Source organism: Octopus bimaculoides, chromosome 14 (assembly GCF_046866305.1).
Source record: "Octopus bimaculoides isolate indiv1 chromosome 14, ASM4686630v1, whole genome shotgun sequence".
NCBI lineage: Eukaryota > Metazoa > Mollusca > Cephalopoda > Octopoda > Octopodidae > Octopus > Octopus bimaculoides.
The window spans coordinates 666,523-683,691 of record NC_142941.1 but is presented as its reverse complement, the minus strand read 5'-3'; the positions used below and the strand labels follow the sequence as shown (position 1 = coordinate 683,691).

General features: G+C 41.6%; 1 long non-coding RNA gene across 3 annotated transcripts in view; it reads left to right on the top strand.

The window, feature by feature from the left end:
* Positions 1 to 14,505, top strand: part of LOC106870471 (uncharacterized) — a 71,443-nt gene extending 56,938 nt beyond the window's left edge. For all 3 annotated transcript variants that reach the window (XR_016244144.1, XR_016244143.1, XR_016244142.1), the window contains one exon: positions 53 to 14,505. This is a non-coding gene — a long non-coding RNA (uncharacterized LOC106870471). The remainder of the gene's footprint in view (positions 1 to 52) is intronic.
* The last annotated feature ends 2,664 nt before the right edge of the window (positions 14,506 to 17,169 follow it).

Here is a 17,169-nt window from a genome sequence, read left to right as displayed (position 1 = left end):
TTTGTTGAGCTGCCATAGTTATTCTCTTCTCATTTTCTTTGTGTAATTCCAGTTAAAGCAGAGAGACAGGTTTGGAAGTATAATGGTAGCAGAAAGTTGTATCAAGTAACTACAAGAGAAGCTCCTGCACCACACATCAGCCCCCTATTTTTGGATCCACAGCAGGTCTATTATATTGCTGCTCTCCATCCTATGTGTCCTGCCACTTAACACCTCCTCTTTCCCAAGCCACTCTTTCACCTTCCCATACTCTTAGTTACCTAATCACCTGTCACTCTCCTCCCATGCTCTGATCAACTTACCCACCCACCCTTCTCGATTCTGTACTCACCTTTTTGCATCATCACTAGCATCATTATCTTCTTTCCATTCCAGGAACTTTCACCCTTACGTAATGCAAGGTAACCATGTATCTTCTCCTAAGACAACTTTGCCTCTCCCTTTATCATACTTTAGCCTCTCACCACCTGGCATAAGGCCAACTCCTACTTTTCTATAACCCCTTTCAGTTGAAAGGTATTTTTCTTTGTTTCACAAGTTACTTGGAAACCCCATTCATGCTGGTGCCACAAAAAAGCAACCACTACGTGCTGTAAAGTGACTGGTGTTAGGAAGGGCGTACAGCCATAGAAACCATGCAAAAACAAACATGGGAGCATGTATGACAGTCCTCTGTTGGATCTTGTTAAACCTCCTAACCCATGCCAGTTTGGAAGGCGCACGTTAAATAAGGATATATACATACATACACACCTATCTATCTTATATATATATATATATATATATATATATATATATATATATATATATATATATATATATATATATATATAACTAGATAGATGAGTTCGTGTGTGAGTGTGTGGTGTGCATGTGTGCAGAGACAGACAGACAGACAGACAGACAGATAGATAGATAGATAGATAGATAGATAGATAGATAGATAGATAATACATATACAGATAAATGGGTAGAGCGCGGGAAGGAGAGAGATTATTGAAGTATATTAATTGCCAGCGATCAGTGTATTAAGTGCAGAGAGTGATGGGTTGGGGGAAGAGTGTTGTGGAACACTGAAGGGTGAATGACCTGAAAAGAGGCCATCAATGGCTGGTTGTTGATGTTCAACTCAAGCTTGATTACAACTGAGTGAGGGGGACGGGGGAGAAGCGGTACAGAATAACGTTGGCTTATAGTCGAATCTATACACGCAAACCTATTATATACACTCACTCCATCTCTCTCTCTCTCTCTCTCTCTCTCTCTCTCTCTCTCTCTCTCTCTCTCTATCACAGATACATACATACAAATATATTTGTTGACTGCACAACAAGCAGAGATAAACAACCTGTCGTACAACAATTCCTGTTATTGACTTTTCCCCATCGAGGTTAAACTGTTTACTAAAACACTTCACCTTAACATTTCCAATTAGCTTCACAGAAATTCCATTTTCGTTCTCTGTCCTACTTTATATCGGCTAAAAATAGATCACAGTTTACTAGTGTCTCAGTGGACAGATAATGGGGGATCATTTACTGATGCAACGCTTAGCAATTAGCCATACACCATCAATATCATCCACGTCGTTATCGTCCACATTGCCGTAGTTACCATCTTCATCCTCGTGTTTTCATCATAATCGTCGCCACCAGCATCACTGTCACAACCAGTCATCGGTTAAGACACATCGACTCCAGCACCCTCCCCATGTTACGGTTCCATAGGAAATTCGACTTCTTGAGATTAACTTTCACCATTCTTTCCTAAGTCATCCTCTTGCACAAATTCCTTCCACTTTGTTTACCATTTCCTTACCCCCATCCATCCTCCATTCACTTTTCTCCTCCAGACTGCCCACCCACCCATCACACATGTCCACCGTACCAGTAATCTCCTGACATACGTGCTACCTCTTATATCCAACCTCTACATCTAATACCCATGCTTATTGTACAATTATTATTTACTCAGAGAAGGAAAGCCCTCGTTGTCAGCAGATGTGAAATAGGGGCTCCTTCAACATCTGTCAACCCCTTCTAACTCTGGTTACTGTTGTATTTCCCTCGGAAGACTCGCAGAGTTGTACAATTTAATTATTACATTTATTATTCAATTACATACAAAGAACGCACTCACCCAATGTTCTTTATGAATATACAAGAATCATGTCCGCCATATATATCAATGACATTTTACTACCCCAGTCCTTCAGAACAACAACAATGAAACAATGAACTCAGACGAACCACAGTGACACATGGAACGTCAGACGAATTACATATCTAACAGTCCATATAACACCTCCCCACTGAAATTGATGCTACACAAGAAGTATCAACAGCAAAGTCTCTCTTGGGTTTTACGGGTTCTCTTGGACCGTATTGGGTTGTCTGGTTCATACTCTGGAACGGGTAACATGGTCTTGGGTCTGGTTTGTCTTTGAGTTAGTGGCACAGTTTCCGAGATCTCCATTGGGTGATCTGTTGCAAATTGAAATACAGTGTTTTCTGCATCACCAGGTTCATTGTCTTCCTCAGTTGTGTACCGCGGTCGCAGCTGTTCCCAGTGTTGTCTCCACATCGGGCCATGAGGTATGACCTTCACGTTAAAGCAGCGAGTACCCAATGACTTCTTAATGATTGCTGGTACCCATCGGGGATCTTTGTCTCGGCGAGGTCCATAGTATAGTGCATACACAGGATCTCCGGCCTTGTACTGCCTGATAACTTTAGCGACATCAGCTGAGCTTGGAGTCACCTGAGACTTATCTGCTTCCTTAGACTGTTTGCCTTGAGCAATGTGTGCTGGCGATGGCAGCAGAGAATCAATCCTTGTTCGTATCTGCCAGTGATTCAAAAGTTCACTTGGAGAGTATCCACAGGATGTCGGTGTTCTCCGGTACTGCATCAAGAATTCTTGAAGTGCTCGTGTCGGCGGAAGAGAAGACTTCCTCTCCACTGTGAGCACTTGTTGAATGTTGGAAATAAACTACAAGAATCTCAAAGTAACTGCTGGAACTGACCTGACAAGTCACTTTTATGTGGTCATTGAACCTGCTAGAAAGAGCAGTTAATGTTCCATGAATCTCCACTCAATAAGTGATAGTATAAGCTGGAACCATACAGGGTGGCCACTTTATAAACATGTGTCTGTTGCAGTCAAAGGTATGTTTCAGGAAGAGGGCAGTAATTTTAAGAACAACACAGGGCACCCAAGACCCATGCCACATCACTGTTTTACATTGAACAAACCTCACTCTTTAATTTAAGTCTTCTGTTGATATACACTGTCAGACACACACACACACATGTGGCATATGTCGAGGAACAATTAGCAGCAGACAAAGTAAGCATTAAAATAAAATGCTGCAAATACAACCAAAAGTTCTGTAGAAGACGATGATGACATTGATTACCAAAGTGACTGAATTAACAGCAGAGGTGGTTGTTCTGAAAGGATAGTCACCAGAGTAAGAAAAGATGAGGAAATACTGAGACAGTTATTACGTCTATTGATACCAAAGGATTCCTCTTCAGAAAAAAGAAAGATAGATTGTATGATGCTTATGTAGAAAGTGCAATGCTGCATGGTAGTGAGATGTGAGTATTAAACGGGAGTGATAGGTAGAGGGGTGAAAAAGATATTGAGGTGAGCATGCTACAATAGGTGTATGATGTTAGTTCATATGAGGTGACAGGAAAAGTGGAGAGATGAAGAGTCAGACGTAGTGTGCTAAAGTGATGGGAAGAGCATGTGATGAGTGTGGTGGACATCAGTGACATAAAGAAGTAGCATTGTAAGGGGATGGAACATGTGTAAGAGGGAGACGGGAAGAGGGAGATGGGAAGAGGGAGACGGTGAAAGCTGATCTCAAGATGCTAAACCTTATAAAGTAGAGGATCACAAGTGGCAAAACAGGGCAGTGGAGAAGACTAGTGTAACTCAAGTAAGCAGGAGTGAAATGGTTGTAAAAATGATGATGATGATGATGAAAATGAGAATTTTAATGTCTACATCATCATAATATCAGTGTTACATTCTTAAAATAATATTTTCAATGGCCTTCGTGCAGGTGGCACGTAAAAACACCCACTACACTCTCAGAGTGGTTGGCATTAGGAAGGGCATCCAGCTGTAGAAACTCTGCCAGATCAGATTGGAGCCTGGTGTTGCCATTCGGTTTCACCAGTCCTCAGTCAAATCATCCAACCCATACTAGCATGGAAAGCGGACGTTAAACGATGATGATGATAACCAGTGAATAGTGGCAACCATTGTTGGTAAGGAGGGGGGGTGATGTGTTAAGGATGACAGCCCTAATATCTATGCAGAGGTGTTAACTTCCAACTCCGCTGCCCTAAATATCCCCACCACTAAATAATACTGTGCTTTCTTAGACGATTGGGAAATATTTGAGGAATATTTGGCTGGTATTTCTTGTGTGGTGTTCTGTGCTCGTGCTATGCAGCCACAATGTTGCCACCATGATGATCATCATCATTTAACATCCGCTTTCTGTGCTGGTATGCCTCTATTGTCTTCTGTAGTCCTTTAGAATCATTTTAAGACAGGATGGTCATAGTTGGAATGCCTGAGACTCTGTGACTATAGCAGTACTTTGTCACAAGCAAACAAGAGAAGCCCCTACATGGTCTCTTGACATGTTAAAAATAGCAACCAAATGGTTCTTCAATTACACTTTACCTTTTAAAAAATAGCAGGATACTTTGAATGACAGTGTGGTCACGGCCAGATTGTTTTTCTGCTTCGCTTAAATTGTCAATTGATTAATAATTTCAAACACTGTTTTAATTATTTTATCCATGATTTATAATAGTTACTGAATATGTGACATTGTTTCTCTCCCTATATGACATCTGTGAGCAGTCAGTTGTTCTGGGAGGAGAGAGACAAGGATACGTCCTAATTCTATTCTTATTTCAGTGATTAAGCAATACTTTTAATATTTAGCAGAAGGAATACTGTGTTATCTGTCTCTAGATTTGGATTGCTTGTCCACCATAACACACCTCTTAACCTACTTCCCTACTTCACTGCCTCCTCCTCCTCTCTCCCTTCATGTGTCAGTCTATAGAAAGATTATCATAAACAAATTCAATTCTATACACACATCAACTCATATGCACACACACACACACAAATACCAATTTATCTTTGAACTGTATGCTGAGATATCTAAAATGAACTAAAAAATGTAAACACCACTTGAATAATCTGTTGTATATACATATGATATATATAGACCAGTGTATATATTCAGTGACTTAAATAAACCAATGTCTATATTCATTAACATATATAGCTTACATGCACCAGTATGTGTGTGAGTGTGTAGGCCCACAATTTTCATCTCACCCACACATACATTCACACATACTTGCCCCCATTCCCACATGTGCTTGAGCACCTGAGTTCGGTTGGGTCACCATTATCATCTCCCTTCCACTCAGCCTCTCTTCCAGTCATTTCATCATGTTGAACCATTAATCCCTCTGCATTTTTTTCTCCACAACACAACTGAACCTACGCCACCTGGAGTCCATTTGGCCTTAGCCCTGTGAACATCCACCCTTCTCTCCTCTTTATGGATGTCCAGTCCCCACTAAACAAACAGGACACCATCTAGTGTAGCATGATCTCAGACAGATTGGTACACCATCATGACTAGCGCTGTCTGGCATGTTTCCGCTCAGCCCCACATCAATGCCTGGTTCACTGCAGGGCCATCACTCAGCTGGATAGCAACTGTTTGCACATCGGTCTTTTCCCTCAGGCTTCGCCTCTGCATCTCTAAGCCTCACAAATATTGTTGTGGATTCTTTTGGTCTCCATCCATTGTCATACCATTCTGGTGCTGGCTGCCTTCCATACCATGCCGCTCTCAGTGAGACCATAAGGAATGCCCTGGATGCCACAAGCTGTCAAAGTATTGGCCACTCTCAGACAGATTTGTTGTCAAGCCTGGAGCTGTGGAGACTTCCAATGTTCTTGGCCCCAGGGCAGAGATGGTGATCTGCAAGTGCAAGCCCCATGAGATGCAGTGGTTGTTCTAGTGTGTCTACCTTACCATCCTCTGGGGAAATACCTTTTCCATTTTGTCCACTGGGACCATGAGGCACACTGGTAAGGCTTTTTAGTTATAGCTTTTGTAACTCTTCGCACCACACATATCCCCCTTAAATGTTTAATTCAGTTCAACTGTATTATTTGGTTGTCAAAATTTAAATATTGTCAAATAAAAATCCACAAAGTTGACACTCGTTCTTTCCCACATTCACCCCACCAACCATCCTCCACACCTCATTCCTCCATCACTCCTTTATCTATGGCACTTCTTAAAGACTGTAATCTCTTGAGAGCAAGTACATATCTTCCCCACTACCTTTTCTTTCCCCTACGAGTTACCCAGACTCCTGGAACCACTTCCAGCCCTCATTCTCCTTTTCTTCCCACCCTATTTCAACCAATCATCTTTCTAGGCCTTCACTTACATCTCCTCTGCCATACTTCAGCTTCATACCCCTCTCATACCTGAGATCATTCTCATTGTCCTCTCATATCCGTCATCAAATCCTAGTTTAGCCACCCTTATGTACCTCTCTCTTCCCCTCCCCTCCCACTCCTTGCAAATCACCCACCACCCCCACTCTGTTTTTCAGTTTATTTTTCTTCTTGAGCCACTTCTCTCTCTCACCTTACCTTCTTTCCATCCTGATCTTCCCCCATCAACCACACCTCCACCCTTCACCTCTCCCCTTATTTCTCCCTAAAACTACCCCCTCTCCATATCCTTGCTTATGCACATCTTCTTGACCATTTGGTCTGGCACCCCAACTCTACCGTCCTTTAACTCCTTCCCCATTACTCCCACCCACCCATATATAACGTGGGGTAGCCATGTATATCTCCTTTGTTCTTCTTTAACCTTACCACACCCAGCACAAAGACATCTTCCTCTCTCAAAAACTAACCCCTTCCAATCAGTAGCGTGAGTTTTTTTTTCTTTTCCCTTCTCCCCTGGTCTCTCTTTCTGTCTTGCAAGCTACACGGCAACAACCCCCACTGGTGCCGGCAGGACATATAAAAGCACCCGGCACCCATGTAAAGTGGTTGGCCTTAGGAAGGTCATCCAGCCACAGAAACCATCTGAGCACGAGAAATGGGTGTGAAATGATGATGATGATGATGATGATGATGATGATGATCTCACACACAGAAAGAGGTGCTGGAAAGTTCCTGGCTTTGAGTAAAAGAAAATAAAGCTGGATCAGTTAATTCAACATATTCCCTTTTTGAATTCACACACATGGCAACAGTCCTTCAGTTTTTCTAAGGTCTGTAAAAGAACTCAGAAGGTTGGATCAACAACAAGGCCTTTCAGAGTAGCCTTAAAGTCGGGATCTTCTCATCACCCCCTCGTGTGTGTGTGTGTGTATAGAGAGAGAGAAGGAGAGAGAGAAAGAAGAGAGAGAGAGAGAGAGAGGGAGAGAGAGAGAGAGAGAGAGAGAGAGAGAGAGGGAGAGAGAGAGAGAGAGAGGGAGAGAGAGAGAGTGTGCGTTTCTGTTTCCTTGTCTTGTGATTATGAAGCAGTTGTAAATGAATGCCACCGTCATAACGTGATGTCATTTATTTGCAATCTTCCATGAAATCCTATCCAGCAATTGTGCTGCTTCTGTTTGATGACTTCAGGAATTATTATTTAACATGGGAACAAGGTAAGGGCTCAACACACAAAACTCTCCGACCTTGAGTCACTCTGTTGCTTCTGCTAAAAAGTAATAAAAATATACATACACTCAGTTTGAGTTCTATTTTTCCGGTTTGCACCAACATACCTATGTGTGTGTGCGTGTGCGTGCGCGCATGCAACGTATGTAGTTATATAGTAAGAACACACTTATGTCCACAGTAATACCAGTAGGATTATTATGTTAAAGACTGAGGTGAGAAGGTATCACAGGGTAAAATGTGTGTGCTGAGATAATGCCTAAGAGCTTAATGGATTAAATTTGAAGGGAGGAGCAGTGAGCAGTGGCTGATGAGATGAATGTTGTTGATGCATTGCATTTGGACTGCTAATAACGAACAAGAAGAATAAGTAGAGGGAGGAAATTTCAGTGGGAGGCAAAGTGTGGAAGAAGGACCTGCTGTGAAAATTACAATATGGATGATGAGGGCTGAGTGAGGGGGAGGGTGGCCGTGAGGTCATTGTAGTAGCGGTAGAAAAGGCGAAGTGGACATAACATACATGTGTGTGTGTGTGTGCGTGTGATAATATCAATTATTTTGCTGCAGATCTCAATATCCCAGCTGACTAATATCAACCAATACCCCACTCCCTGTACAGTGATATCAATATTGTGTGTCATGTGATAAAGTGTCAGATGATAATATTGAAGGACATGTTTATGCGATAACAATAGCAATGATTGGTAGGTGTGGGGGTAGGATATGGGCAGCTGTTGGGACGGAGTGGTGAGTTAAGGAAAGGTGTGACCACTGCCACCACCGTCACCATCACGACATCGACCACCACCAGTCACAGCCATTAAAAACATCAAACAATTTGACTTCACTCCCACTCAAACACCATCTTCACCGCCATTGCCATCATCAGAGGGGGAGAAGAAATAGGTTGTGTGTGTGTGTGTGTATCCGCGCACGCGCGCATGTGTGGATGTGTGTGTATGATGGAAGTTGGTTGTTAAAGGGAGGGGGATATTTGAATGAAATATTGCTGGGTCATGTGATAGCTGTTATAATGGGGGAGGACACTATTAGTAATAGTAGCAGTGGTAGGTGGTTGTACGATGGTGTTGGTGGTGGTGTCGGCCATTGTTCGGCAAAGGCAGAGAGGTTGGAGGGAAGTTTCGATAACTTTGATTGAAGCAGACGACAGTAGAGGGAGGAACAAGGGGAGAGGAGAAAGAGAGAGAAGATTAAAAGTCGGTGAAAGAATGAGAGGAAAAAGAACGTGTGCAAGTAGGAGGAGGAGGAGATGATGTATTGAGGCGGTTTCCATGGGAACAGTGAGAGAGAGAAAGAGAGAAGAGAGAGAAACATTGAGAACAGCAGAAACAGAAAGGGAGGACAGTGAGAAGGAAAGAGAGAAACGAAGAGAAGTGATGGGGAGGGAATGTAACAATAAAGCAAAGATAGGAGAGGGGGGATGTGAATGTAATATGGAGCAGTAGGGAGAGGTGGGATGGATTGAAAGAAAAGACAGAGAGGGAGTGTTAGAGAAAGATAGATACATAAGGAGCAGTGAGAGAGGGAGGGGTTGGTATGTAAGGCAGTCGGTGGAGCACCGAGTTGACCGCGACCCTAAATCTGTCAGATTAGGTCGTTCTGTCAGTGAGAGAGAAAGGGGGAGGGGGAAGTTAACATTATGCCTCCTCCCTCTACTCCTCTTATTGATCAATGCGAGTGAAGGAGAGGGTGGTGGTGCGAATTGATGTAATTGTCTGTGTGGGGGGGGGGAGAGAAGGTACAGTTTGTGTGTGACTGTGAATGTATTGCATGTGTTAATGTATGTCTATTGCAATGTACAGATTATGTATGAGTAACAGAAGGAGAAAGTAGAGGTAGTAAAAGAGTGTGAGGGGAAACTAGTAGGATAGGCAAGGGAGAGGTAGCGAGAGAGAGGGATATATAATGAGAGCGCGAGAGGAAGAGAGTAAAAAGAAAGCGAGAAAGAATAAGATTGATATAGAGGGAGTAAAAGAGATAATAGAATAGAGACGGAGTGAGAGAGTAAGCAGGAAAGGAGAGATACTGATGAGTGGTATGAGGAAGAGGAGGAGAGTAAATTTTGACCGCGTTTCACGGACGTCTAGGTCATTTAGACTCACTACTGTGGTCATAGTGTGGGGGGAGGAGTAACATGTAGTGAGGGGGGTAAATAGGTACACATGTACCGGAGGTAGGCTGCCGTCGTCGTAGAAGTCAACGCGCGCGCGCGAGCATGTCTATATAGTTGTGTGTAAGTATGTTAATGTGTGTCGATGTGTCTGTGTGTGTCGATGCATGTGTACGTATCAGTCCGTGTGTGTGTGTGTGCAGTGCCGCTTTATTCAAATAATCACAGCTCCAGTTTTCACGTCACCACTACCACTACCATCACTACTACTACGACCACCGCCATTATTACAACTACCAAATACGCATAATTATTATTCCTCTACTGCTATGACCGCCAATCCTACCACGACCACCACTCTATTTCCCAACTCCTCCCTCTACTATATTTGTCCGTCACAACCTCATTCTTTCTTTCTATCTGACATAACTAGGTGAAGAGCGACTGAGCACTGCAACGGAAGACAATAAACACACTGCTGTCTTCAGTGAGATTCGAACTCCTATACACATAGTTGATGAACAATGAGGAGGGAACAAACACAGTTGTCTCTGTTTCATAAACCAACAAGGCACAGTGGATCAACGGTCCTGATTTTCCTATCAGTACAGATATGCCACTGAAAGTGCCTTGTCATGAACCTTTAGGCTTGTGTCACAGTAGCTTCTTGAGCAGACTACAATAAGCTCATTACCACGCACGCACGCTGATTCGGTGGAATGGTAGGACAAACGAGAAACAGGGCTGGACACAAGAGTATACGTCTTTTTAATGTTTGATAAATACCGAGCACATGAGTTTAGTCTCTGAGTCATTTGTGTGTGTACAAAAAATGATAGAAACTAGAGAATGCAACGAACAGGCTTTAATCACAACACAACAATTGTTTCTGTGCGATGGTAAGAGTTGTTAGTTGCCGAGATTTCCATCTCATACTCTTACATAAAATATATAATTATGACTGAGCATCAGGTGTATACCACCACATCATCAGGTGAATGGCTTCGATAGCCTATGTGTGTGTGTAAAATAATTTCATTTGGGTAAGAGTGCGGGCTACTAACCCCAAGATTCCGAGTTCAATTCCAGGCAGTGACCTGGAATAATAATAATAATAATAATAACATCGAAAAATACCTTAGGAACGAGAACCCAGGCTTGAAATTTCCCCAAGGCACCTGATGAAGGCTGGAGGGTATATCAGCCGAAACGTTGTTAACAACAAACAAGACAAGGTGTTGGCTATAGTTCAAACATTCATTTTCCTGAGTTGTCTGTTTTTTAAAAATTACATTTATATTCACTTCTGTGTAACTATTTTATAAATGCTTTAACAGAGAAAGAGTTAAAGATGGCTGCAAGGAAGTCACCAGAAAGCGTTTTAACTATCTGGGAAATGGAGAGCAGTAACTTACACATGAAAGTTCAACTTATGACAGTATGGAGATACAGATCTAAAATGAGCCAATGATAGACATGTGTAAGGTGACCCCTGCTAATTAAGCAACATACCCGGTAGGTAAGGTCTTCTCAACTGTTCTATCATTAAAATATAATAAATATTTAAATCTCACTTACTATTTGATTCATTTATATAGCTTAGGCATGTCTGGCATTTTGTGCAGGCAATGTCAGTGTGTGTGTGTGTGTATATATAAGACTATCAGGTAAAAGGCTCTGCTCAATTTGTAGGAGAGGTGTTGGAAGGAATTCCATTCCTTGCACCCAGTGCAAGCTATGGACACATAGAGATGCAGTGGAATCACAGGAAAGTTAAAAGAGAAAGTAGTTTTTATATGTGGCAGATGCACAGGAATAATAAACACAAAGGATACATGGGAATTAGATTTTCTCAAATGCCCAGGAGGCTCCCTAGAGATTGCAGAGAGTGTTTGTTATCTGGGTGACCTAATTAGCATTTGGAAGAGGATGTTCTGAAACTAAAGTTGCTAGAATAAGAACAGGTTGGAGAAAGTTCAGAGTGAAAAGCAGAATGTATGATGTTTTGTGTAGAAACAGCAATGCTCCGCAGTAGTGAGATGTGGGTCCTGAATACAAGGAACCCGTGATGTCTGGAGATGAATGAAGCTTGTATGCTCTGCTGTATGTGCAATATTAATGTGCATGTACCACAAAGTGCAAATGTATTCAGAGAAGAGTAATTATCAGATGTAGCATACAAGAGAGAAACCTGTTTGGTCATGTGATGTGTATGGATAGGGGACAGTCATGAAGAAGTGCCAATCATGTAAAGTGGATGGAACCTGTGAGAGAGAGACCCAGGAAGACATGGAATGAAGCAGTGAGGGCTGATCTGAAGATGTTGAGCTTCACTTAATTAGCAGGGGTCACCTTATACATGTCTATCACCTTATACGTGTCTATGTGGCACCAGTGAGGTCCTCCGTTTCTGTTAGAAACGGGGGACTGTGCATCTTCTGCCAGGTATTGAGTGCTTTCTTCAGTTAGTGTGCATTCAATACCATAATGACAGTCTCTCTCACACACACTCACATATATAGATGTTGGCACTCAGTTATGATGACAAGGGTTTCAGTTGATCTGATCAATGGAACAGCCTGTTCATTAAATTAATGTGCAAGTGGCTGAGCACTCCTCAGACACATGTGCTCTTAAAATGTAGTTCTCAGGAAGAACTACATGTAGTTCTTTGCGTAACACAGACAAGGCTGCCCCCTTTGAATTACAGGTACTACTCGTTTTTGCCAGCTGAGTGAACTGGAGCAACATGAAATAAAGTGTCTTGCTCAAGGACACAATGCACTGCCAGGAATTGAACTCATGACCTAATGACTGTGAGCCAAACATCTTAACCACTAAGCCATGTGCCTACATACACACACACACTCACATGCGCATGCACATTTATATATGTCATCATTATCGTTTAACGTCCGCTTTCCATGCTAGCATGGGTTGGACGATTTGACTGAGGACTGGTGAAACCGGATGGCAACACCAGGCTCCAATCTAATTTGGCAGAGTTTCTACAGCTGGATGCCCTTCCTAACGCCAACCACTCAGAGAGTGTAGTGGGTGCTTTTACGTGTCACCCGCACGAGTATAATATATATATATATATATATATATATATATATATATACATACATACATACACACACACACACAGAAGAGGGAACCCAGGAAGACATGAGACAAGGTATTGAAGGACAACCTCAGGATGCTGAACCTTTCAGACGAAATGACAAAGGACAAAAATAGCTGGCCCCTTGCTGTCCACAAGGAGACCCATCCTCCACAGCAGAAGTGTTAAGGCCACTTCTTTCCCTGGTGAAGAATCCTGTGTCAGTGCCATGTTAAAAGCACCCAACTCACACTGTAAAGTGGTTGGTGTTAGGAAGGGCAACCAGCTGTAGAAGCCAAGCGAAACCAGACTGGAACTTGGTGCAGATCTCCAGTTTGCCAGCACTGGTCAAACCATCCAACCCATGCCAACATGGAAAATGGCCGTTAAAGAATGATAATGATGACATATATACACACAAGCACACAAACAAACACACACACATATATATTTAGTGAACTTATTGTATACAGTGCTCAGGTGCACTGCAATCCATCAGAAAAAGAAGTCAAAAGTGCATGTACAGTGCATGGAATAATGCGCAAAAAAATGAACAAGGAATGAGTTGTTTAAAACATATGTACACTTAAATACACACACACACACCCATTCCTGTATATAGTGTATTAGTGTGTGTGTCTTAGAATCAACATCCATGAACAAGCAACAAACAGAAGCTGAAATACTACAACACAACACTAGAGACCACACCACTCAACCACCTTACCATCACCATTACTACTGTAGTACCACCACCACTACTACTATTATACTATCTCACCACTGCAGTGGAGGTGAAATTCCAAAGTTAAACCTCAGTTTATGACACAAAGAAAGGCATGCTTGCCACAACAGCAAGCTAGTTGGTATGTCACTGTTATCACTAGCTGTAGATACCAGTGATATACTAGGGAAGGGATGATGGAGCACAAGACGTGGGTGGGTGGGGTAAAAAAAAAACCATTCCTTAATCCTAAATTCCCTCCCACTCTCACCTAATTCCTTCCTTTTACCACAACCTCACTTTTGCCACTTTCTAAAGGTCACTCCTCCTCCTAGCACCACTGGCCAATCTCTCTCTCTCCCCCACTTGCCTCCCCATCCCACAAATGACACCTCTTTCTTTTCACCTGCTCTCACTACCACTCTCTTTGGTTTCATTCCTCCTTCTTTAACCTTCTTCCTTCTCACTTTCTCAAAATCACCCCCACCCCCACAACTTTCTGCAATTCTCACCATTGCCTCCAACATGCTTCAACATCACCACCACTGCATCCGTAACCTTTCCTCACCACCACCACCACCACTACTACAGTCCATACTATAATCATCACTACTACCACCAGCACCATTGCAGCTTCCACAATCAACACCACCGCAACAACTGCTAATACTATAATAACCACAGCCACCAACACTACAACCTCTACAAGTTATACTATTAACACAACTTCTACTACAACCAATACTGCAGCTATCACCATTATTACCAATATCTATTGTAACCCCCCCCCCCCAACAATAGTAGTAACAGTAGCAATAGTAAGGCAGTGGTGGTGGTGGTGGTAGTAGGAGTAAACTATCAACTACTAAAATATACATCAGTATCTGTAGTACCACTGCCACCCATGTTAGTAGTTCCATGACCACCACTAGTAGTATTAGTATAATAAACTATCAATATATGTGTGTGTGATGCTATTACACCAACAGTTGTAGAATCTACCAATACACACCAGTAGCTGTAGCAGCACCACTAGTAGTAGTAGTAGTAGTAGTAGTAGTATCTAACAATTCTATGAATAACTTTCTACACACATTTCATGTTTTATTCTCATACTTCACATCCAATTTCATAACCTGCACAAATAACTATGTGCACACACACATATATAGGTGTGTGTTTGTACGTGTATATGTGTGTGCATGGCGCAGTGGTTAGGGTGTTGGACTCTCATGATTGTAAGATTGAAGTTTCAATTCCTGGACCGGGCAACACATTGTGTTCTTGAGCAAAACCCTTCATTTCCCGTTGCTCCAGTCCACTCGGCTGGCAAAAGGGAGTAGCCCTGCACCAGATCAGCATCCTATCATCCAGGTGGGAACATAGATGTCATGGAAACCAGTCCTAAGAGTGTGTATATGACTTGGAAAGGAGCTTGACTACTTAGTGCCAATGCACAAAACTCTTGGACCTTGGGTCACTCTTGCTTTTGCTAAATATTAATAAAAAAATGTGTATGTCCTAATATAGCCCTCATCCGATGCTCTTCTTGCAAATAAAACATATCATTTATTATTAGTATACACATCTCACTATGAGTGTGTGTGTATACACACACACACACATATATATATTGATGCAGTCTCTCTGACACAAGGTTCCAACTAGGACCAGTTAAAGAAGTTCACAGGCCAAGGGTCTCACTGACCCTTAAGGCAGGGCACAAACCATATCCCAACTGTTGTTTTCCAATCTAGAGACACATACTTAGAATAATTCCATTCATCTCGGCCATTTTTGATAGTCACTCATTTTTTGACATTGAAAAACATATGGGATGACCTGGTGCATCAACTCCCTACACTTGACTGATACTTATTTTAGCGACCCTTGAAGGGAGGAATGGCGAAGTCGATCTCAACAGAAATGCCACTAAGCATTTTGCTTGTGTGCTAACAGTTCTGCCAGCTTGTCTTAATAATAATAATAATAATAATAATAATAATAATAATAATAAATAATAATAATAAATAATGTATATGACAATTTGCAATAAAAACTCAGTGAATTTCATGCAATGAGTTGTCTTCTTTTGTGGCATTGATCTTCTGGTTAAGAGCAGAAATGAAGTCAGTCTGTGAACACATGATGAAAAGACATCCAGAAGTCTAGACAGAAACTAAATTCTTTTAATTATTTAGTAATGTGCATGATTTTTTAGCCCTAGGTAGGTCCTGATCAAACTAATTTATCAAAAACATTTCAGATGTGACCATCGTATCTTTTACTTAAGTGAAAGGGAGCCCATGAGGCATGAATTGAGGGAGATTTGACTATTTCCAGCAAGTTGAGAAAGTATGTAGGGATTCCTCTTTGTATGTTATACACGTCTTAGATTTACACATGCACATGTGTTTATTAAAAACACATGTATTACCTATAAATACATGCTTATATATATATATATATATATATATACACACATGTATTGTGTGTATGAGTATTATGTATATATGTATAATACATACATTTATGTGAGAGGATCATAGATATATATGCACTCACCTAGATTTTCTTATAATTGAGGTCTTATCATCATCATCATTTAACACCTGCCTTTCATGCTGGCATGGGTTGGAGAAATCATAGATGCTGTGACAATCATACCTTCCCTAAAATTATTAGCCCTCAATCATAAGAAACAGTTATAAATAAGAACTGAGAGAGGTTGTTTGCTATACTACACCTAAGGAATGCATATATATATATATATATAGAGAGAGAGAGAGAGAGACACACACATATTTAACGTGTTTATATATACCTATACACACACAAATTCTTCAGATTATTTGACAAATAAATGGACAGTAGACACCCTCCAAAAGCATCAATGATTTTACTAATTCCTCATCCCCCACTTCTTTTGGTCAGTTTTAAACTATTTCTAATGAGAGAGAGAGAGAGAGAAGCTATTTTCTGCTGGCAGATGTGTCTATTGTCTCGTCAACCAGCCAACTAATGAGCTGTGGCTTTTAACCTCTCCTTAGATCATCCCCAACACTAAAATCCATTAATGGCCACTGGAATTATTGATCTGATATTAACAAATTCCTGCAGCCATTAGCCATAAAAGATGGTGTCACCAATGGTGAGAATTTGGACGAATGATGGAATAACATTTAAAATATTACATTTCATGATTGGAAACAGTTTTTGGACAATGAACACACACACACAGTGTATAAGTGTAAACAAACATATGGCGTGTGTGTGTGTACAAGTGGGACATCAGGGAAAACTAGGACATCACTACTGCCCATTCAATGCAGTTCTCTCTCCCTCACCTTCATATTGTATTTTTTTGTTTTGTTTGTTCTTTTATTCAATGGATAAAGTGAGAGGGGGAAGGGCTGAGCCCATAACTTTCATAAGGACCCCATGAAGACAAGAGGA